This window comes from Macrobrachium rosenbergii, chromosome 54, assembly GCF_040412425.1.
Source record: "Macrobrachium rosenbergii isolate ZJJX-2024 chromosome 54, ASM4041242v1, whole genome shotgun sequence".
Classification (NCBI taxonomy): Eukaryota; Metazoa; Arthropoda; class Malacostraca; order Decapoda; family Palaemonidae; genus Macrobrachium; species Macrobrachium rosenbergii.
In genome coordinates, this window is record NC_089794.1 from 32,953,198 (window position 1) to 32,977,197 (window position 24,000).

Genomic DNA, 24,000 nt, shown 5'->3' on the forward strand with positions numbered 1-24,000 from the left:
AGGAAAGCGTTGAGCTGATCAGCGCTGTACCTCGCTACGATAGAAGCTTTCAAATAAGCTTAAGCTTCAGACTTCATCGACACCAGCTGCATCTCGGAATCAGCCCTTTCCTCCCGACACAAGCGATAAGGTAAAAACAGTGATTTATTATTATTATTTTTTTTTTCTATCACAGTCATCCTATTCGACTGGGTGGTATTTATAGTGTGGGGTTCCCGGTTGCATCCTGCCTCCTTAGGAGTCCATCACTTTTCTCACTATGTGCGCTGTTTCTTTTGCATGAGTCCTGGAACTACTTCGGCATCTAGTTTTTCCAGGTTCCTTTTCAGGGATCTTGGGGTCGTGCCTAGTGTTCCTATGATTATGGGTACATTTTCCACTGCCATATCCCATATCCTTCTTATTTCTATCTTCAGGGCTTGACACTTATCATTTTTTTCTCTCTTTCTCATCTACTCTGGTTTCCCATGGAACTGCGATATCAGTGAGTGATACGTTCTTCGTAATAATAATCAGACATTACGAATTCTTATTATTATTATTATTATTATTATTATTATTATTATTATTATTATTATTATTATTATAAAGAAATAAAAGTCAAAAGTTAGTCAACCTGGTGTCCGTACTTAGCCCAGACCAGAGTGAAACGTAAAAAAAGAAGAAGAATTGAGGAGTAGGATTGAGCCCCAAAGGGAGCGACGGCCCCTGCCTCTTGAAAGATGGAAGCCAGAGAGAGAGAAGGAAAGAAAGTGTATTAGCTTTCCAGTTTCGAAGTCGCATAATGGTCTTTCTGATTCACCCAAATTTAAAAGTCATCATATTTCATTTCCCCATCCGAAAGGGGATGAAGCGCTCTTATTGTGGCTTTCCTCATCTTTTCCTTGTTTTCTTTGGACCTGGGCTGGTTAAAGGCAGTTGATGTCTACGTCCTAAATGCAACAGTAAAGTCTCTCTCTCTCTCTCTCTCTCTCTCTCTCTCTCTCTCTCTCTCTCTCTCTCTCTCTCTCTCTCTCTCTCTCTCTCTCTTTGTAGGTGCCTTTTAATCATTTGAGGTTATTATGGTGTTATAAGCAGCAATGATTTAGAATTATTTTGTGGTGTGTGTATATATATATATATATATATATATATATATATATATATATATATATATATATATATATATATATATGACATATATTATATAAATATACAAAAGGTTATTTTAATACTCATACATAAAATTAAGACACGACCTTTAAAGTAAATAAACTTCAGTCACATTAAAAGTGGGATAAAAACCAGTCCTGTAAATAAAGGGATTCGAAAATATTATTACTTACAGGTGAGGAGGGAAAAGAAGAAGGGGGCAGTCCCATTTAGCTACAATTGTGACTGCCTCTTTGGGGGGTTTTTACTTCAGCTTGTTTTCCAAGAGGAAATAAAAGCGCTCTAAGTTGCCAGCCCCGTCGGGCTTTGCACAGAAAAGGAAAGGTAGAATTAGCATTCAAGATCTCAGAGGCATGTATTACATCTTTGCCCTTTACGCCTGACTTAATAAAAGCTTCAAGGTCATTCATATGCAAAGGCAAACAGTTTCTGATTGCGTGCAACAACAAAGCGAAATTGCCTGTTGCAAGCAAATCCTCTTGCAGTGCATTGTGATTGAATAAAAGGTCTCCTCCTCCTCCTCCTCCTCCTCCTCCTCCTCCTGCTCCTCCTCCTCCTCCTCCCTCTGTCTCCATCCTCCTATTCTTCTACACTCTTCCCCTCCCAACTCCCCTCTACTTCCTAATTCTCTCCTCACCCATTCTCCTCCCCTCCCCTTCATCTACCCATCCCACCCCCACCCAATTCCTTTTTGCAAGCAGTTAACAAACAGGGCTGACCACAGCCACGATCCTGTCTGGTCCTCAGACACTTCCACTCCATTCACGTGTCCCTTAATGTTTCGTTCACCCACAATGGAACCGTGAAAGAGCGGACGATACCGAACGAAACAGAACACGTGCTGGCAGCTGGGATCTTCCATCCAAGATATGCTCCCAACGTCGAGTCGTTTGCATTCTCTCTCTCTCTCTCTCTCTCTCTCTCTCTCTCTCTCTCTCTCTCTCTCTCTCTCTCTCTCTCTCTCTGTGGTCTTCGTAGTAATTGTCCTTTTGTCGTTTTTGTTATGTCTCATAGGCTATTTTTGGTGCTGATTGTGCGGGAGATATTTACCAACGAAAAGTAGGAATATTTTTCAAATCGTCTGACTTTGGGGGTAATAGCTCGCTTTCATTGCCTTGTGAAGCTAATAGTTTGCTGGATTTAAACGATTAATCTATCTTTCCTCCTATCATTGGTAGTCGTCATCGTTTTCCATGGTGTGTGGCCTCTGAAATACCGTCTGACTTAGCGGTAATAGCTCACTCTCATTGTCTTTTGTACCCAGTTTGCTGAATTTAATAAATCAGTCTATCTCTCTTCTTATAATAGTTAATCATCGTCGCCTTCCAAGGACCCTGTGTGAAATTCCGCCACTCATGTCTCTGTCCTGTGCTTTGTCTTCCACAAATCTCCACTCTTCTCTAGCCTCCCTTCTCGTAGTTCTCGTCCAAGTAGGTTTGAGTTTTCCAGTTCTTCAGGTGCCCACAGAAGCCCAGCTAACACTGTTGTCATTCTCCCAGGAGTTGTATGACTGACACACACAAGCCTTCTCCGACTTTCATCATTTCCTCATCTGAATAAGGAAATGTCATTTCCCTCATGGTATCATTTCTAACTCTCTTGTTATCCTACTCCTAATATTTTTCTGAAGTCTTTATTCTCAAATCGATAGACTCTCTAAGATACAGTTTCATTATCAGACCATGATTTATGTCCATATAGCAATACAGATTGGACTAGACTTATGTATAATCTTACTTTAGTATGCAATTTGGTTTCTTTTTCAGTCTAACCATTGTTTTTCGCTAAATTCCAACTCAGAGGAGCCTGTGGTGGATATATTTTTGTAGAAGTTTCAGCCTTTGTGCATCAAACTAGCAGTTTACTTCCTGTCCAGAGGCCTTTAACAGTCGATAACCAGTCTACTGAGTGGGTAACAGTATTCCTTCAGTTCAAAAAATTCTCTTTAACAGTCCAAAATCAGTCTTCTTTGACAGACAGTCTCCTTCCCGTTCAAAGACCTGTTTCTGAAGTTCTCAAGTTCTCTTCTGCCAGTCAGTGACAATTTTCTGTCTGTAATAATCCATTCAACCAGTCGAAAGTCAGTCAGCCTAGCAGACTGTCAGACAGAAAAATACCCACATGAAAGAACGACATTCCTGTCGCCATAAGCGACATGTCATGCGTCTTCTTTAATCCCCAGATGCCCAGAAAGTCTCCAAGGGAGAAAGAAAGGCGGACCACAGGATGAATTAGGTCACGCCGTTGTGAATGTGCTACCCTTCTCAAGGGTCAGTATCCTGTTTATATTTACGGACTGATGACCTCTGCGTGTTATGGCCAGCGTCGTGTTTATTTCTTTTGTTTTGGCTATCTTACAGTGTGGTACAGCTAGTTTTATGTAACAATGTTTTTCACTTATTTACCGATTTATTTACTTGTCTGTTATTTTTCTTGCGATTGGTGAGGGAGGTTGACATTTGAGTAATATCACGTTGCGTAAGAGAGAGAGAGAGAGAGATGGCTGTATATCATCTCTCGCAGAGGTGCATGGATTTATTCCTGCGTATGAATGATAAAGAAACAAATGGTAAATCCGGCATGTACCCCGTTCCGGTATGTATGTATTGGGGGAATTTGTCAATAAACTGGCCAGGTGATCCCTCACAGTATGCGTTCCTTGTGCAAGAGAGAGAGAGAGATTCCAAGTAATGTGAGTGTGACATTACTTGGAATCTCTCTCTCTCTCTCTTGTGAAAATAAAAGTAGTACATAAAGCATTAATTTTTACCTGCTAATCCTATTTCTGTTTTAGAATTATGATTAGTTCATAGCATTTTTGCAGAAACTGACAGTCATCAATCAGCTCTGAAATAGTTATAAACCTCTCTCTCTCTCTCTCTCTCTCTCTCTCTCTCTCTCTCTCTCTCTCTCTCCTCCTCCTCCTCCTCCTCCTCCTCCTCCTCCTCCTCCTCCTCCTCCTCCTCCTCCTCCTCCTCCTCCTCCTCCTCCTCCTCCTTTTTCTTCTTCTTCTACTTCTTTTCTTCATAGATATCTCTGATTAATCTTGTAAATCTGGTATCATAAAATTTACATAATTTGTACAAACAAAACCACATTTGTTGTGTTACTGTTATAAGAGGTAGTAATAGCAACATTTAAACTGTTATGATTACTAATCACGCACCACACATCAATCGTGATTTCGAGACACTCTCTTAGTTTTTCGTTCATGAAAATGCACCGGAAGTGGAACATAAAACTATGTAGTAATGCGATGAATTTTGAAACTAATTTTAAGGTTTTACCAGTGATGGAATTGGGGTCTGTTTGTTCAGCTGTTCAGTTCGTTGGGGAAACCTGCTTTGAACTCGTATGATTTATACTTATTTTAGGAAAGAATATTAACAGTAATAAATGATTTGTGATTTACTTATAACCTGAGCGATTTTAAGTTATTTCAATGAAAGAATATTACCAGTAATAATTCATTTATGATTTACTATAACCCGTATGATTTAAAGTTATTTTAGTGAGAGAATATTAGCAACAATAATTGATTTATGATTTACTTATAACTTGAATGATTCTATGTTATTTTAATGAAAGAATATTAACAGCAATAATTCATTCATGATTCGCTTATAACTCTTATGATTTAAAGTGATTTTAATGAAAGAATATTAACAACAATAATTAATGCATGAGTTATTAGTTTCATATATGTGCTGTGCGGAATTCGCCAACATACGGGTTAATCGACTCAGTTAGTCTTATAGCGTTTTCTTCCAGAATATGGAATTCCCTCCCCACCTCAGTGTTTCCTGAATGATTTTACCTGTTGTAAGATTCGGGAAACACAGAAGAAGGTGGATGTGATTTTGATTTAATTTTAATGACATTTAGGCTTTCAAGCCAGGCACCGGGGCACTTCCGACCACTCAGAGAGTAAGTTAGTGAAAAGAGGGAGTTTGAGTGGTTGGAACAGCGAGATAAAGCACTCTAGAAATTAAAGGAACGTTCTACAATGTATACACGAAAGGTGTGAGGGATTGACCAAGCCAGTTGACGCTTGAGAGGGGCATTCTTTGGCAGTACTCTCTCTCTCTCTCTCTCTCTCTCTCTCTCTCTCTCTCTCTCTCTCTCTCTCTCTGCATAAGCCTCTTTTGACAATAACGGTGTACTACAGTATGTAGGTTACTTGGCTTTTAGTCGGATGATATGGGTCACAGCATAATGTAGACAGACAATGAGAGGTCTAGAGAGGAGAGAGAGTGAAAAAAAATAAGACTTGAGTGCCCCCTCTCTCTCTCTCTCTCTCTCTCTCTCTCTCTCTCTCTCTCTCTCTCTCTCTCTGTGACAGCATTCCTGACAACTGACGTCAGGTCATTGATGTTTATTATTAGCATTTAAACAGGATTTTTCTGTCAGCCGAAGAATAGGGGTGTATTACATTGCAGTCTCGTGTGGTAATACTTGCCAGTCAAGCAACCAGTTTGACTGTGATTTTTGTCATTGTTTACTAGTCATTTGAATTGACTTGCGATTCTGTGTTTATAGTTTTCCAGTTAAAAAAACTGATGAACTTGAGTTTTTCACATGTACGTACCTTTCAGTCCTAGCAGGAGGTAATTTGAACCTCAATACGTTAATAAGATATATAGATATTTGGAGGCCTACAGATATTACTCACCAGAATTCTCTTTCGTGAACGTTTACAGTGGGTCCTCGACGGCCGAATATATACCAAAACGGAACCCGTACTGAATCTGATTTGACCTTGTTTTGAACCATAACTCAGTGGACTCTTCCTTCTGTACTTCCCATTATCCTGTGTAATTTCTTTCATATGAACATATTCTTCGGAAGCTTGAATTTCAAGTCAGTGGCCCCTTAGATAGGCTTGCTCCATATGAATAGCGGTGTATCTTCTGAATAATGATGATCATAATAATGACAATGATAATGATGAGTAAACCACCTGCTATATGGCAAAACTTGTTTTTTTAACTGCCATCATTAAAGCAGTTCATAACATTGTTTTATTGTACGCTTTCCAGACTAAAATTGACATACACGTAGATCGACTTCGAGGGGCCGTAATGATATCAGTTGGTAAAGTAATGAATTAAAGGAATACGAAAATCCCGCACATTACAATAGATTTGTATTTCCGCACAAGATTTAAAAATTTCGATAAAACATAGAATAAACTAAATACAACAAAAACAGGTCAAAGAAATCACTTCAGAATATGAATAACTTAATCAAACATAAAAAAATGCGACGAAATTTCTTCGGCCCATTCGAGTTTTCTGCACAGCCGGTACAGCGTATTATCAAAGCCACCAAAAATAGATCTGTCTTTCGATGGTCTCGGTGTAATGCTGTATTAGCCGCGGCCCGTGAAACTTTAACCACGGCCCGTTGGTAGCCTATCCTATATCGTTGCCAGAATCACGATTATGGCTAACTATAAACTTGATTAAAATAAAAGCTACTGAGGCTAGAGGGCTGCAGTTTGGTATGTTTGATGATTGGAGGGTGGATGATCAACATACCAATTTGCAGCCCTCTAGCCTCAGTAGTTTTTAAGATCAGAGGGCTGACAGAAAAAGTGCGGACGGACAGACAAAGCCAGCACCATAATTTTATTTTACTTAAAACTAAAAATGGGTCAAGATGAATAAAACATACAGCGCAAAACATGCAACAGAAATCACAAGAAACTCAAGTACATTTTTACAAAAAGACAAAATGCAGTTCAACAAAATATCTTTAGACAAGACAAACCCTTAATTTCTCCACAAAAAGTTAAAGAAAAAGACAGAACTTGGCAACAAGCACAGATAAGTTACAGGACCTAATCCCTCTCTCCCTCTCTCTCTCTTGAAGATCATCATTAAAAAAAAAAACTTTCCTTGGGGAATGTTAATGATTGGAAGATACTAAAGGATTTAACCAAAGCCTCAGCAACAACAAAAAAAACCTACCTACAATCTACCGTTAACAAGTTCATTTGAGAATCGAATTCATTGCAAAGCCCCCCCAAAAAACTATCTTCTATCTACCGTTACCGTTAACGAATTCATTGCAAAGGCTCTCCCCGAAAAAACTACCTTCTACCTACAGTTACCATTAACGAATTCATTTGAGAATCGAATTCATTGCAAATCTCCCCAAAAAAAAAAAATACCTTCTATCTATCGTTACCGTTAACGAGTTCATTAGAGAACCGAATTCATTGCAAAGCCCCCTCCAAAAAAAACTACCTTCTATTTACAGTTACCATCAACTAATTCATTTGAGAATCGAATTCATTGCAAAACTCCCCGCCCCCACCCCCCACCCCAATAAAAAAAAATACTACCTTCTATCTATCGTTACCGTTAACGAGTTCATTAAGTTCATTAGAGAATCGAATTCACTGCAAAGCTCCGGCCCCCCCCCCTCCAAAAAAAAAAAAATACCTTCTACCTACCGTTACCGTTAACGAGTTCATTTGAGAATCGAATTCATTGCAAGCCGATGTTTTCCCAACCCGGTGGGGATAACTGCCGGTACTTAGCGTCCGAACGAGCCAAGCAATTTCCTCTTTTCAAGTCAACAACGCGATGTATGTAGGGTATGTGTGTACAGAGGCTCAATTGGGGCGAGTAATGGATGTTTACCTGTGCAGGGGGCTAGATTTAAGCGCTAGGCAGACCGAGCCTCGAAGAGGTTAGAAATAAAGATGATGTCTGGGAGGCAGCATCTCTGTCTCCTCTTCTCTCGCTGTGTGAGAGAAAGAGAGAGAGAGAGAGGGAGATAAAGAGAGAGAGAGGGAGAGATTGAGTGTTTTTATATACTTAAATATAAGCTGAACACTCCCCTTGCCCCGCCTTTAATAGGTTATAAATAAAGACAATGAAGCATATTGCCTGAGCATCCTCTCTCTCTCTCTCTCTCTCTCTCTCTCTCTCTCTCTCTCTCTCTCTCTCTCTGTGTATATATATACATATATATATATATATATATATATATATATATATATATATATATATATATATATATATATATATATATATAATTCTTCCTCTCATAGAAGGTGACTCAAGAAAACAAAATAATATTCACAGGCACATTTATTCTTTACCTGTTGAATCAAGAATGAACATCAAAATAACATTTATATATTTATATATATTGAATCATAATATATACATATATATACACATATATATATATATATACATATATATATATATATATATATATATATGCACACACAGTAACTACTTCTCATAGATTATCAACCATCCGGTGTTCCAGAAATTTTGTTTTGTTCTAGCGCCATATTTTTTTCCTTCCATATATCAGACCCCTCCCTAGTTGACTGACTACCATGTACATAAGTCTTTGCTTAGATCAAGAGAGGTAACATGCATAGGAAGGGGAGTCGAGTGCGCCGAACATTCCCCCCACCCGTGGGATTGAACTCCGATCTCTAGCTGCCTATAGTTGAGCCACAGATAACTCATTGAGCCACAGAAATCATGTAGCAGATATATATATATATATATATATATATATATATATATATATATATATATATATATATATATATATATATATACATATGTGTGTGTGTGTGTGTGTGTGTGTGTATATAAATATATATATATGTTTGTATATATACCAATCATGTATAGAAATACACATACGTACTTGTAAGTTTGATCCAGGTCCAAATACCGAACATGATGTGAATTAAATCTGTAACCTTGCCTCAACCTTTCCTTCATGCCCCGTCATAGAGTACCCAGATACCAAACGTGCCCTTAATTGCTTTGAGGACAGCTTCTATTCTACAGTTGGCCATGGCACAGGGCGTGAAAATAACTCTTGAAAATAACTGCTGACGATGTTTACCTGTTCATGATTCGGAACATACCTGTTACATTCTTTTTTTTTCTTGGACCTTTCATTTGTTTGGTTTTGGCTTACCAAGAAATAGCAGTGAGAATTCTCTCTCTCTCTCTCTCTCTCTCTCTCTCTCTCTCTCTCTCTCTCTCTCTCTCTCTCTCTCTCTCTCTCTTTACGTTTTGTTTGAGTTGTTTGGTTTTGGCTTACCAAGAAATGGCAGTGAGAATTTAGTCTCTCTTCTCTCTCTCTCTCTCTTTTGCTGTCTCTTCCTATTACATTTACTTCTTTTCAATCTTGAAGGGACAGAATGAAAGATTATGATGTGAGTCAACTATGTGTCTGACCATTGTGCATTTATATTTTAACAGTGTCCACACTTAGGACCATGGCTTTGCCAACTGTCACAGAAATAGCAGATGGAACTCTTCTCTTCTTCTCTTCTTCTCATCTTCATTTTGCATGTCTCTTCCCTATTTTCTTGAATTCTGACTAATCTTGTCTTGTTATCTTGAAGGGACAGAATACACCCAGTTGCTACCGAGAAGGTGGTCGAGAAGTAGGAAGAAAATTGTTAAAATTTAGTATAGAAAAAACACAAAAAAATATTTAGATAAAAAAAATAAAAAAATAAGCAAAAAAATAAAATAGTATATAAGTAAATTAAGAAATAAATTGGAAAAGGCTGGAGCGCCAAATAATGTTATCTCACTCATACTTGGTTTGATTTCGGATCTCATTATGACCCATTGCCGTTTTTACCAGGCTGTTAAGGTTTACTTGAAGTTTCGGCGATATTTTAATTTTTACCTATCCTCCGCCATCCGTATTATTATTATTATTATTAACATTATTGTTATTTGGAAGAAGTTTATTATTATTATTATTATTATTATTATTAAGGTGGTGTTATTATTCAGATAATAAACCCAAAGGATGGTGTTCATATGGAACAAGCCACAAAGGGATCATTGATTTGGAAGAATTTCAAACCATCCAAAGATTCGGAAGAAGTTACAGAACACAAAGTGTTGTTCATTTGGAAGAAGTTACAGAACACAAAGGTGGGGTTCATTTGGAAGAAGTTACAGAACACAAAGGTGGGGTTCATTTGGAAGAAGTTACAGAACACAAAGGTGGTGTTCATTTGGAAGAAGTTACAGAACACAAAGGTGGTGTTCATTTGGAAGAAGTTACAGAACACAAAGGTGGTGTTCATTTGGAAGAAGTTACAGAACACAAAGGTGGTGTTCATTTGGAAGAAGTTACAGAACACAAAGGTGGTGTTCATTTGGAAGAAGTTACAGAACACAAAGGTGGTGTTCATTTGGAAGAAACACAAAGTTACAGAACACAAAGGATGGTGTTCATTTGGAAGAAGTTACAGAACACAAAGGTGGTGTTTATTTGGAAGAAGTTACAGAACACAAAGGTGGTGTTCATTTGGAAGAAGTTACAGAACACAAAGGTGGTGTTCATTTGGAAGAAGTTACAGAACACAGCAGGAAATACAGAAAGAAGAGATCAGTTATTAGAACAGAAAAAAGAATGCAAATCATAAAATTAATAAATCGTTAGATGATTAATATAAATAAATGAGTAAAATACACGGTGAACATTTGCTAATGGCGGAATTTTATCTCTTTGCGAGGCGTGTCACTTGATAAATAGCTCTCTATGACTCCTCTTTAGGGAGAATTTATTTTGTGCGTTTCGAAAATAATGATAATAATTATATATAATAATAATAGTCTTTATTACAGCTCAGGGACATATACACGGAATATACAAAGTAGAGACAATACAATACACACATTCTACAGTAGATACACGAGGTAGAGTGATGAAAATGATAATTGCTGAAGTAGTATTAAAGATTTTGGAAAAAACAATCCGAAAGTAGACAGAAGCAAGAAGCTAACGGTGAATTACGTCATCCTTTTGGCCAGGGAGGATGCGAGTGAAAGGGAAATGTGGTTTGTTGGAAGTGAATGGACAAAAGAATGTGAAAGCCGCTAGGACGAAACTTCTGCATATTATGCGCTAAATAAAAGGTATATTTATAAATATAAACTGTGTTGTTTCCAGAAGTGAATTGACGAAAGAATCGGGAAGCTAGTGATCTAAAATCTCGGCCAACGATGGAGATTTGCAAAGGGAGAGGTATTGTCGTCATACCTTTTTTTTTTATTTATTTTTACTGAAATTGGATTCAGGCTTTAAAAAAAAAAACAAGTAAAATATGCGCCGAAGTTTCTTCGGCGCAATCGAGTTTTCTGTACAGCGTGTAATACTGTATGAAACTCTCAGCCACGACCGGGAAGCGCTCAGTTGCTCCCCAGATGCGGTCAAGTGAGGGTCCGTCGGCGACGCCTCCGGAAAGCTCTGCCAGACACACGACCCATGGCTAACCTTAACCTTAAATAAAATAAAAACTACTGAGGTTAGAGGGCTGCAGTTTGGTGTGTTTGATGATTGGAGGGTGGATGATCAACATACCAATTTGCAGCCCTCTAGCCTGAGTAGTTTTTAAAATCTGAGGGCGGACAGAAAAAGTGATGACGGACAAAGCTGGTACAATAGTTTTCTTTTACAGAAAACTAAAAACATGTCAGCAATAATAACAATAATAAGTATAGCTGTTTCCACGGCATTTAATTTATACAGAGTCTTCTCTATTCTTCTTCTTATCTTGTTTTCCTCAGCCTGTAGCTGGTAGATCAGGTTTCCCGAGGACACACAAAGATTTCTGTTTTCTTAGATTTATTTCCACTGACGTTTCAAGCGCGCTCTGGCGTTTATTTTCAAAGAGTGAATGGAATGGCTGAGGAAAAAAAAAGATAAGAAGAATAGAGAAAACTCTGTATAAATCAAATACCGTGGAAACAGCTATAATTTTTAATGCAACTGCCCTCAGAGAAGGTCTCCTCCCTAATAATAATAATAATAATTGGCGAAGTATCACCATGTCTCCATTTCTTCGTGCCTCTTCTCTCTCTCTCTCTCTCTCTCTCTCTCTCTCTCTCTCTCTCTCTCTCTCTCTCTCTGTATTTCTTGTCGCTAATGAACGTCGTTCGTTTAACGAAGCATTCCTTGGAGTTCTCTGTCGCGTTTAAGTGGTTTCCCCAACGACTCTGATTAATCTCGCCCTCATTTGCTGTTTTTTATTTCTCTGAAAACCTCCGCTGACTTTGATGTGTTTCACGCTTCATTAAGTTTTATTTCTCCTGAAGGTTGTTTTAAGAGCTACCCTTTAAACTACTCGCCTTAAATCCCGTACTACGTAATTTGCGTCTCTTTATTAGAGTTTATTTTGTGTGGAAGGGGTCTTCGAAAAAGCATTACTCAATTTACACTTATCCGTGAAGTATAAGTAATTTCAGAAATGTTTATGTACGAATTATACATGATAAAGAAATTGGTAATTTATCTGGAATTATATTGATATTTTTTTCCTGTGATATTATCAGAGATTAACACCATAAAGATCCATAATCGCAAGTTTTGTTTATATCTTTTTTCGTTTAACTGGTATATTTCTTTATGACTAATGTTAATAAAGGATATTGCTAATATTATCCAAAAATGTCAATTTTATTTGACTGATTTTTCTGTTTATTTATTTTTCTTAACTTATAAATCTATTAATTTATATATATAGTTTAATGTTGTTGTTCCATTCTGGGATGATTTATACTGGCAGATTTAGTTTTTTTTTTGGGGGGGGGTTTATTTCCTTCCATAAGGTTCTTGAATAATATTAATTAATTCACTCATTTTCTTATGTTTATTTATTTATACATCGTGGGCATTACGTAAGTATTGCGCTGACAACAGTCATGACACTGGGAAGATGACAGACACCTAAAAAAACTCGATGCCAACGCCAGCTTTGCCCAATACCCCGTGGGACGGGGTATTGCACTGTAGGCATTACTTAAGGATCTTTGCATTGTCCCTTCGGGCCCCAGCTGCAACCCCTTTCATTCCTTTTACAGTACATCCGTTCATATTCTCTTTCTTCCATCTTACTTTCCACCCTCTCCTAACAGCTGAGTCATAGTGCAACTGCGAAGTTTTCCTCCTGTTACACCTTCCAAACCTTATACTGTCAATTTACGTTTCAATGCTGGATGACCTCATAGGTCCCAGCGCTTGGCCTTTGGCCTAAATCCTATATGCTATTCTGTTGTTCTATTCTTTCCCCGGTGACTCACACGCATCATGTGTCACTACGTCCCTCAAAATTCCTCACGGTGTTTCAAAATATTTAGCACCTTCTTCCCTTCGGCGGTGGCTGGAGATTATATACGAGTATATTTGTGGGTCAAGTAGATAATAGCTGTTGATGACGCATGACGTGGTTGACCCTGAATGTGCCTCGCGAGTTCATTGAGAAGAATGAAGATGGCCCTTTTGGGTTTGAGGTCATCTTCTAATTCACTGGAATTTCCTTAAAGGTGTCGGTTGTTTACAATCGTGTCTAAAATACACACACACACGCACATATATTTGTGTGTTTTTTGTATGGCTGTAAATAAGTACACCTTTTAAGAAATTCCAGTGAATATATGAATATATATATATATATATATATATATATATATATATATATATATATATAGAGAGAGAGAGAGAGAGAGAGAGAGAGAGAGAGAGAGAGAGAGAGAGAGAGAGATGTGAGCAAAAGAGGAAAAGAGAGACAAAATTCATGTGGTTATATTATCTACACAATACTTTTCAAAGTAATGTGCTTCTCCGAAAAATTATATTTTGTGTTATCATCTCTTTTAGCTCGATTTGTCCCCAGTTCTTGTCTTCGCTCATACATCTCCCATTTTGCTTTATGAGTAATCTACAAAAAATCAGTTGCTCGTCCTGTCGGGCTCTGCGCTTCAAAAAAGAGTAATAATCTTGTCCTATAGGCTAAGTGAGTTAGGCTGTGGTTATCTCCCACCCAACTTCCCGTAAACGCTTCGCGGTAAACAAAAGTTGACGTCGCAAGCAGAGGCGCGTTATTTTCTTGTTATCTCGTAAAACTAAAGGGCAGATCCGCATTGTCCTTCGTGAGTAATGCTTCTTAGTAAGATTTCATGCGTTCATAAAGGCACAGAATCTGTGATACTAGTCGTTCGATCAGAGAAGTTAAGATACGTTGGGTCTGGTCGGTACTGAGATATGTGACCTTGAAAAAAGGTCACGAGCCTTCGACACCTAGGTCCCCTAGTCATGAGCTGGGGAGAGCGCTGGTCTAGCAACCTCATCCCAGAAGACTTGATGGAAACTGGAAGGCTAGCACTTTCTGGAGCCAGCCCTTCTAAGATGAAAAGACTGGTGGCGAGAAAATTAACATATACTCAGGAGTTTAGGCTGCAGCAAGACGGGATGGTTGAGATTCCTGAATTTTTTGGTTTCCAGAGTACTACAACTTTTTAAAGACATAACAGTCTTCCTCATCAGGCAAATGATGAAGAAGACGGTATGTCCTCCAGAGCTTTTAGTACTGTGGAAATGAAAAAATATGGAATCTAAGCCATCCCATCCCATTGGAGTCTAACACGAGTAGTATGTATGTAGGTCTCTATCTATCTATCTATCTATCTACCTATCTATCTATCTATATATATATATATATATGTGTGTGTGCATGTGTATGTATGTATGTATGTATATTATATATATATATATATATATATATATATATATATATATATATATATATATATATATATATATATATATATATATATATATAAAAACAAACACAGTGAACTTCTGTGGTTATTTGGTTTATTTAATACTCAGTATTGTATGAATAATATGTGCATATATACTCGTAGGTATGTGCAGACCATAGTATTTGTGCATAATTGCGTAAGTGTATGCACGCTAAACTGTAGACAGGTATTCTTAGAAAAGAATAGAGTGAAAAAGGGAGCTTGCCAAAATGCAGGAAAATATCACCGGCAACAGACCACGTTGCACGTCAAGTTAATATTAAGCGCATCACCTGGACCGATGTCTCCTTTTTCAAGTGATGTTTTCAGTCTCTCGTCTCTTTTAGTATTTAATGCACTAACAGAATATGGAATTCGTTGCCTTTCTCTGTATTTCCTTGATAAATTAACCTGTCTTTTTATCAATAGACAGTTCCGTCATTGTCTTAATTTCTTTTTAAGTGACTAAGACATCTGGACTGTCATGCAATTGCCCTTATCTCTCTCTCTCTCTCTCTCTCTCTCTCTCTCTCTCTCTATATATATATATATATATATATATATATATATATATATATATATATATATATATATATATATATATATATATATATATATATATTTGTGTGTGTGCGCGCGCGCGCTAAAGACGAAAAAGAGAGAGCTGAAGTTCAAGTGTGTAAATCATCTACACAATACTTTTCAACATAACGTGCTTCGAAAAATTAATTATGTAATAACTTGTACCGTGGTTTGTGATTGTACATATGAGCGCCAAGACGTCTAGAGTACAAACGCAAATACAAACACACGCACAACCACAAACACACATGCAAATTGAAAAAATGCACGCAAGAAAGGTGTTTCACACTCCGCGGTTTAAAGAGCTGCAGCAGAATCGGTCGTGTGATGTATCTATATGAGCCGTTTTGTGCACGTGTCTCGGGGCATAAAAATAAGCGGAGATAATGAGCGCATCAGACTCCCTTAAACAAATTGTTTCCTAACAGGTGTCTGTGACTCAGGGGGAGCGCTCGGGATTGTAACTGCAAATCTGCTGCCTTGGGTATTTGCTTCGGATGTAATTATATATATATATATATATATTATATATATATATATATATATATATATATATATATATATATATATATATATATATATATATATATATATATGTATGTATATATATATATATATATATATATATATATATATGTGTATACACATATATATTATATGTGTATATATATCTATATACAGTATACATCTATATATCAGGGACTCAGATATTACAGATAAAATCTTCCCTCAACCGGCGATTAATTAAGGAGATTAAAGAGAATTTATCAACTGGAGTGACGTAACGACGGACCTGTGGACCTTCTGGTATAAATACCGCTTTTCTGCAACTCTTCCTCAATCATTATTTGCCTGAAGAGAGATGCAGTTTGGTCTCTGAAATATAGCATTTACTTTCTACATTTTGGCGTTTTTATGGGATCCTTATATTATATGGAATTCTGTTTTAACAGAAGATATTTCACAATCGTCGTATATATATATATATATATATATATATATATATATATATTTATGTATATATATATATATATATATATATATATATATATATATATATATAATATATATATATATATATATATATATATATATATATATATATATATATATATATATATATATATATATATATATATATATATACACATACATACATACATACACAATCACACATACACAGTACAGATTATATTATATATGTATGTCTGTACGCGTACAATAAGATACTGTGATTGTAAGTTTACTCTTATGTTAATAAGCATTTTGTGTAAACGAAAATTCCTTGTAAAAAATTTTCCTAAAGCTATAATGTACATGACGATTTTTACAAGGGGTTATGAAAGGAAGCATTTAATCGAAGAGAAATAGAACCAAACTGAGATTTCCTTTGAAGAAGATGGTCGTGTATTTTTATGTCACACTCAAGCCATTTCGACATCATTTTTATTCACAGCAATTTTTTTTTATGTCAAAGCCCGCTGTATATTTTTTTTATTCCTATTACGTTTATTTCGGCCTCATTCGTTTTTAAATTAGTCACGTTTCTGTGTGTGTGTGTCTTTTATACACATATACAGACACACTCACACGTTATCTACTTATGTATATATACATATATATATATATATATATATATATATATATATATATATATATATATATATATATATATATATAGTATGTAAAGGAAGGACTATCCTTCTGGTTTAGCAATTACCTTGGGATGAGGTCGCTAGCATGTTTATTTATTAATTTGTTAATATATTCTTTTTTAATTAATAAGTTATATCTTCTTTTGTATATCCCATTACCTTATGTTACTTCTTTCTAATGAACATCATATCATTTGGAAGCTTAAATCTCGAGTCAGTGGCCCAATAATAATAATAACAACATACAAATTTGTTAATCTAATTTTTATAAAAATGCCAATGAATGGGACGGGGAGCAAAGTGCCCTTTTCTAGCCCGGGCCTGAATAAACAGGAAAAAATTAAAGAGGAGTAGGAGCAGGAAGTGTATGGCATAAACCCGGTGGAACAAAGGTACAGAAGCAAGAAGAGAGTTACGAAGCCTTTCAGTAAAAGAAAGGAAAAGAGAGAATCGTGTACGGCACGTCGTGTTGAATTGATATAAGACTGTAAGCTACTTGGCGTTACAACAACCAAGGTCACCGGCGCCGCGCATTCCAAGGATTATTTATAACTGAAGAAAGTGATAAACTCTATCAATTGCCCGAGTACACTTTTGCCAAAGAAAAACAAAACGGTCATCGCTCGGACAGACGAAATAAACAGCTGAAATCCGTTGAAGAGAAATCAATCGTTATATTTCTTTTTGTAATTAATATTGAAATATGTAACACAAGACGAAAATATAGAAAACAAGTAAAAAACGCGCCGAAGGTTTCTTTACAGCGTATAATGCTGTATGAAACGCTCAGCCACGGTCCATTTAACTCTCAGCCGCGGCGCATGAAACTTTCAGCCATGGGCCGGTGGTGGCCTGTGTTGTTGGCACCTATAGCGGTGCCAGACGGACGACCATGACTAACTTTAACCTTAAATAAAACCAAAAATTACTGAGGCTAACGGGCTGCAATTTGGTATGTTGGATGATTGGAGGGTGGATGATCAACATACCAATTTGCAGCCCTCTAGCCTCAGTAGTTTTTAAGAACTGAGGGCGGACTGAATAAAGTGCTGACGGATAGACAAAACCGGCACAATAGTTTTCTTTTACAAAAAAATATACAAAAAACTAAAGAAATACTTCGAAAAGTTATAGTCCCCTCTTGAGGTTGTAATTTTAGCTAATGCTTAAATATATTAAATCGTCCTGATGAAAGAAAGGTTAAACTTTATGGTAACCAGTAAAATAAAATTAACTGAAATGCTTTGGAAAAAAAAAAAATAGCTGATCTTGTAAGAACATGCTCTTTTGGATTAGCATTGATTATACCAATCCACCTTGGCACGGGAAAGACAAAGATATAAGATAACCTTCTGAAATGTATTGAAAGATAATCTTCAGAATTTTCACTCTAAAACAAAGCTGTTCTTTTAAGAACATTAACTTTTGTATTAGCATTGATTATATATATTGTAATCCACCTTGGCACGGGAAAAAGAAAAAAGACACCTAGTGAAATATAATAAAATAAGGTAATTTGTGGAATTTTCACTCCAAAATCAAAGCTCAAAGATTTAAAATTAATTATGATATAAATCGTTCAACTTCCACACGGGGAAGGACGAAAATATACGGCATGCATTGGAACCCACTGAAATCATAATCACTACCTGCAAATTCCCTTTAAAAGAAAATAGTTACTCTATAATCTCTTAAACGAACGTTCCGATTTGGTAAATCAGCGATCACTTCAACATTGCGGGGGTTGGGGGAGAGGGGAGCAGGACGCAAATATACGGCATGCACTGGAACAAATTGAAATCAGAACCACTACCTCCAAAATCCCTAGAAACTCTTAAACGAACGTTCAGATGTAGTAAGTCAACGATCACCTAAAGACGAGGTTCACAAGACGAAATCTTATGACTTGCTATTGAACTCATATGAAAAAGAAGGCAGTGCGCTCGAGATCGTCAGTGAATAGAGTGGCGAATGCAGTCTCCTCCTCAAAAACCATTTGATGTGATGTCCGAATTGGAACACGGATATAAGAATGACCTTCTCCTCCTCCTCCTCCTCCCCCTCTCTCTCAGGATAGTAACATGAAATGGCTGTTAGCCTCGTTGAAGAGCCTCGCTTCTCCTGAATAGCAGAATTCCTTTTGTGCAGTCTGCTATAATTGGATTTTCTTTCGGTGTGCACACTTACAGCACTTACACGTGTATGTAAGGGCGTGAGAATGCATATACACAAATCTCTTTACAAGTAGGTTAAGTTTATAGATACACACTATATGTGCGTGTGTGTGTGTGTGTGTGTGTGTGTGTGTGTGCGAGGGGGGAGGAGGTTATCCATCAAGTTCTTATTCATTATTATACATGCAGCAGAGTCTGTAGGAGAGGTTTTCATGCATTTTCAAAGTCAAACTAACATACCTAGAATATTTAAGAAAAAAAAAATTGCAAATTGCGATGTTTTCTCTGTGGCCTGTATATTAAAAAAATTATGTATTTTTCCTATAAGTTTATAAATTTTACAAACTCTCTCTCTCTCTCTCTCTCTCTCTCTCTCTCTCTCTCTCTCTCTCTCTCTCTCTCTCTCTCTCTCTCTCTGTAATGCCTAGACATCGAAGACTGCAGTAATGACGACGATCCCTTTGATCAATCAATCATTCTTTTCATGCTTGACGTGAGAATGTTGTTTATCAGGGCGCAGACCTAGGCGAGAAACCTCGTGTATCTCGCATTCTTTCACATCCGCGAATGCCAGGATCAGAATTCAAGTCACGGCCAGGGGCAAGAACGCAAGAACTGTCCCTCCAAGTGCCTTCTCTGCATTCGGGCTGCTTCCGCCCCTCCGGGCAGTGCTTCTTGTAGCTGTGAGCATCTGATCTGTGACTCTCTCTCCCTGCGCCACTAGCTTCTTGTTCTAAGTCTGTTTCTGCCAGTGTTTTGTGACGCTTCTGTGTTAGCGTAGTGTCTCTGCAACTCTGCAGGTTTTCATAGTCTTTCTGTGTCTCTGTGTCATAGTAATCTTTCTAAAAGTGTGTTTTAACATGGCTTTTCTAAGGCAATGTCAGCTTAGTCTCTCTGCAACTGTGTGCGCCAGCTTCATCTCACTGTGAGTTTCTTGTCCTTTTCCAGGATCATCTTGTCCTTTTGTAATTCTTGAATTTCAGGATCATTTTGTCATCAGTGTCTGTTTTCTGGCTCAACTCTTGGGTCAATATTGTCTGGTTACAACTTGTGGCAACATTACTGTGTCAGCAACTCTTGGGTCGTCTGGTTACAGTGTCAGCATTTTCTAGAACTTTGGGTAATATTGTCTTGCAACTCTGTAGCATTTTCTCTTGTTAGCATCATTTCATTGTGACTTTTTGTCATCAGTGTCAGGTTAAAACTCTGTGTCAGCATTTTCTGGCTACAACTCTTGGGTCAATATTGTCTGGTTACAACTCTGTGTCAGCATTTTCTGGCTACAACTCTTGACAACCATCATTTTCTCACAACTCTTGGGTCAATATTTTTCAACTCTGCCAGCATTTTCTGGCACTAAACCATCATCTCACTGCTTTTTTCTGCCAGCATCTCAAAACCACATCTCAACCACCTCGCTGCAAATCTGACAGTAACAGCTTTCTGCGAATCTCTGTATCAAACAAACTGGTGCTTGTAACTGTGTCAGAACCATTTCTCCTGCAACTCTGTGTCTGAGCATTGTGTTGCTTTGAACTCTCCTTTTGCATCTCGTAACAAGCTGTGTCAGCGACATTTGCTTGTAGTCTTTATTTAAGCTTTGCCTCTCTTCAAACTCCTTGCATATCCGCCATCGCTCTGTCCGTTCTTCTAAACCGAAGTGTGTTGTAGGACGGCGCTTAACAGAAGGGGCGTTTAGCCCGCATGAACATCGGGTTAAGTCGTATCAATTATATTTCGTTGCGAGGAGAGAAAGAGAGGGGGAGTGGGCGGGGATTAGATTTCGTGGGTGGAGACAACTCGGAGATCTTGTGAAAATTGATGGGAAGGCAGGACCCAGGTCTCGTGGTGGACAAAAGGCGGAGACAGAGGCGATTGATGTTAATGAATCAAGTTGGAGATAATAAATGCACCCTTTTTCTAACGGATTGTCATGAGTATGTGGGCGCGCGTGTGTTTTTATGTTTTTGTTTATATGCAGGCATAAATAAACGCGTGGTGCACACGCACACATATATACTGCATGTGTGTGCGTGCATGCATGTTTGTGTACGCTAAATCAGGACACATTGATAGACACATTAAGGTATATCTGTTCATATCTTAATTTCTAGAAAGAAAAACAGACCTTCAAGTAAAAGCTTCCTTGAATTAGCCCCTTACTTAAGAATCATTTACCGAAATTTGTTCAGATGAATCCTTTTCCCATGTCTGTATTTATGGCTGATATTTTCCCATGAGATAAAACTACCAATATTCAAAATACCCTAACATTACATAAAATCTTTAACACTTTCAAGTGTTTGACAGTTGATGGAAACAGTAACCTGGCTTTTAGCAAGTACGTGATTGAAATGTGTAATTTAAAAACAAAAAATAGCATATACGGTTGTTAACAAACGTCTTTCCCCCTTTTAATACTTGAGAAAATACTTTATTCTCCTTAGCAAGGCAGAGGTCTTTTGGTGCGTTCTGGTTCGTGTTAATTTACAAATCCAAATAATAATAATAATAATAATAATAATAATAATAATAATAATAATAATGACAAAAGAAACTCCGAAAGGAATACATTGAAGTATCCAAAATCCATCTACTGTCAAATAATAATAATAATAATAATAATAATAATAATAATAATAATAATAATAATTGTACATTCAACTGGGAAAAAGACATGTCGGTGTGGCCATAGCCATATGTGAGTTTTTGCTGTTTTACTTTTTTATCAAATCACAGTCACACTTTTTCTGAAACTGCACAAAAAAGAGAGCAAAATAAATCATTCTTAATCTGCATATGAGGTATAAAAAAGTACTACCTTCCATTTCTTATTGACTGTAAACTTGCACTCTGCCATTGAAACATACTGGGTACAGATCTTGAAACCTCGTCCCAGAAATTAATGTTTTAGTGACTTACAACTAACCTCAGGAATCCGATGAGGATGGCTTTGGGGCACAATGATGTTTTGACAGGTCATAAAAAAAAATAATAAAAAACTTGTAATGGGCACAATAGCCAGGGCATTTGGCCCAATGTCACACACTCTTCTTGATTATAATTTAGAGCACATCACCTGAGGGTGCGTTGTATTTTAGTGGTATTATTATTATTATTATTATTATTATTATTATTATTATTATTATTATTATTATTATTATTATTATTATTATTATTATTATCTTCTCTTCCAAAAACAGACTTATTGTAGGTAACCTCTGTCTTTGCCTAGGGCTGTGTTTATAAGGATTAAAATTTTCATTACGATTCAACACTTTCTTTGCTACCTTTTCATTATCATCATCATCACCATGATGATGATAATGATAATAATAATAATAATAATAATAATAATAATAATATTATTATTATTATTATTATTATTATTATTATTATTATTATTATTATTATTATTATTATTATTATTCAGAGGACGAACCCTATTATATGGAACAAGCCCACAGGGACCCTCGACTTGGAAACCAAGCTTCCAAAGAATATGATGTTCATCTAATAATAATAATAATAATAATAATAATAATAATAATAATATCATCCTAGGGAAAACGACGAATCTGAATCCTATCTTACATAAAAAGTAGTTTCAAAAGTAGATATAAATAAGTCGCCTTTTGCAATTCAAAAGATATATATCACGAGACCAACAGAAGTTGGTCTCCTCTTGAGAGTACCAGCATTGAAGATAAAAAAAAAAAAAAAATGAAGGGGCGGGAGGGGGGGGGAGTAGCTTTTCTATTTCCAAACACCTTTTGATGTGGCCATTATACGCAGATCTCTTCTGTCAGTGAGTACCAGCATGTGATTTAAGGTAGTAATTGAAATATATATATATTGTCCACTCACCCTCCGTTCTTCTCATCGTTCAGTGAGTTTTCCAAGCGTGCAATGTAAGGGGAGAGAAGATGATTAAAGTGAAAAATAGATTTGGAACGAAAATAGATCAGTAGAAAGGTAAGAAAAAGTACATGAATAGATTTAGAAAGAATAAGCACAGAATGGGAACAGGATAACAGAATAAAATTCCTCAGGAAAGCTACGCATTCGTGTATGATTCTGTTTTTGGACCTAGAATTTTGACGACTATACAGTGAGAGACACGGATTTCTATAATGCTCTCTCTTTAAAGAGGCGTTTATACCTCTTCCTCTGATGTTACGTCTACTCATTTCCACTGTTTTCCTCTTCTCCTTCATGCCCGGGCTAGCAACGGATATTATGTTACCTAGCATTTCTGCCGAAGAGGACATAAGACAAACGCACGCGCGCAAAAAAAAGAGTAAGAACATTAAACGTCGCTTTGGTCACGCATGCGCACGCACACATATATAACATACACAAACGCGCACACACAAACAAACAAACAGCTAAGGCACTAGGTTACCAGGCCATTCGGATGTCGCATGCACTCGCCAACAAACAAACGAAAATGTAAAATAAAAGCAAAGTAAAATAAATTACTCAGAGTATTATTTTGCGAGTCCCGTCGCCCATCCAAACGAAAGAGAAGAAGATAACTAGAGATATCGCCATCTCCCCCTCACTACCGCCCCTCCCCCCCACAAAAGAAAAAAGTAAAAGTTCTAGCTGCGCTGACCAGTGTACCCAGCGAATCAGGATGTGATGCTGATGGGAGATGAACGATGAGTGAGATGCCCTCATCTCTAGATTCTTCCACAGAGCTTTGGGCTGCATTGGTGAGGAGTGAAATGAGGGGTACGGATTGAGAGAGAAAGAGGCAGGAAGAGAGAGAGAGAGAGAATTTGTGAGAAGGAAAAGGAGAGAGAGAGAGAGAGAGAGAGAGAGAGAGAGTCAGGA

General features: G+C 37.0%; 1 protein-coding gene across 6 annotated transcripts in view; it reads left to right on the plus strand.

Annotated features, from left to right (window-relative positions):
- LOC136834945 (integrin alpha-PS3-like) overlaps positions 1 to 24,000 on the plus strand; it is a 197,778-nt gene that overhangs the window by 143,916 nt on the left and 29,862 nt on the right. For 3 of the 6 annotated variants that reach the window (XM_067097807.1, XM_067097806.1, XM_067097803.1), the window contains one exon: positions 1 to 130. This exon is cut by the window's left edge and continues 722 nt beyond it. The exons of the other annotated variants lie outside the window; for them this stretch is intronic. The gene's annotated coding sequence lies outside the window, so the exon portion shown is untranslated. The remainder of the gene's footprint in view (positions 131 to 24,000) is intronic. 6 annotated transcript variants of the gene reach the window in all.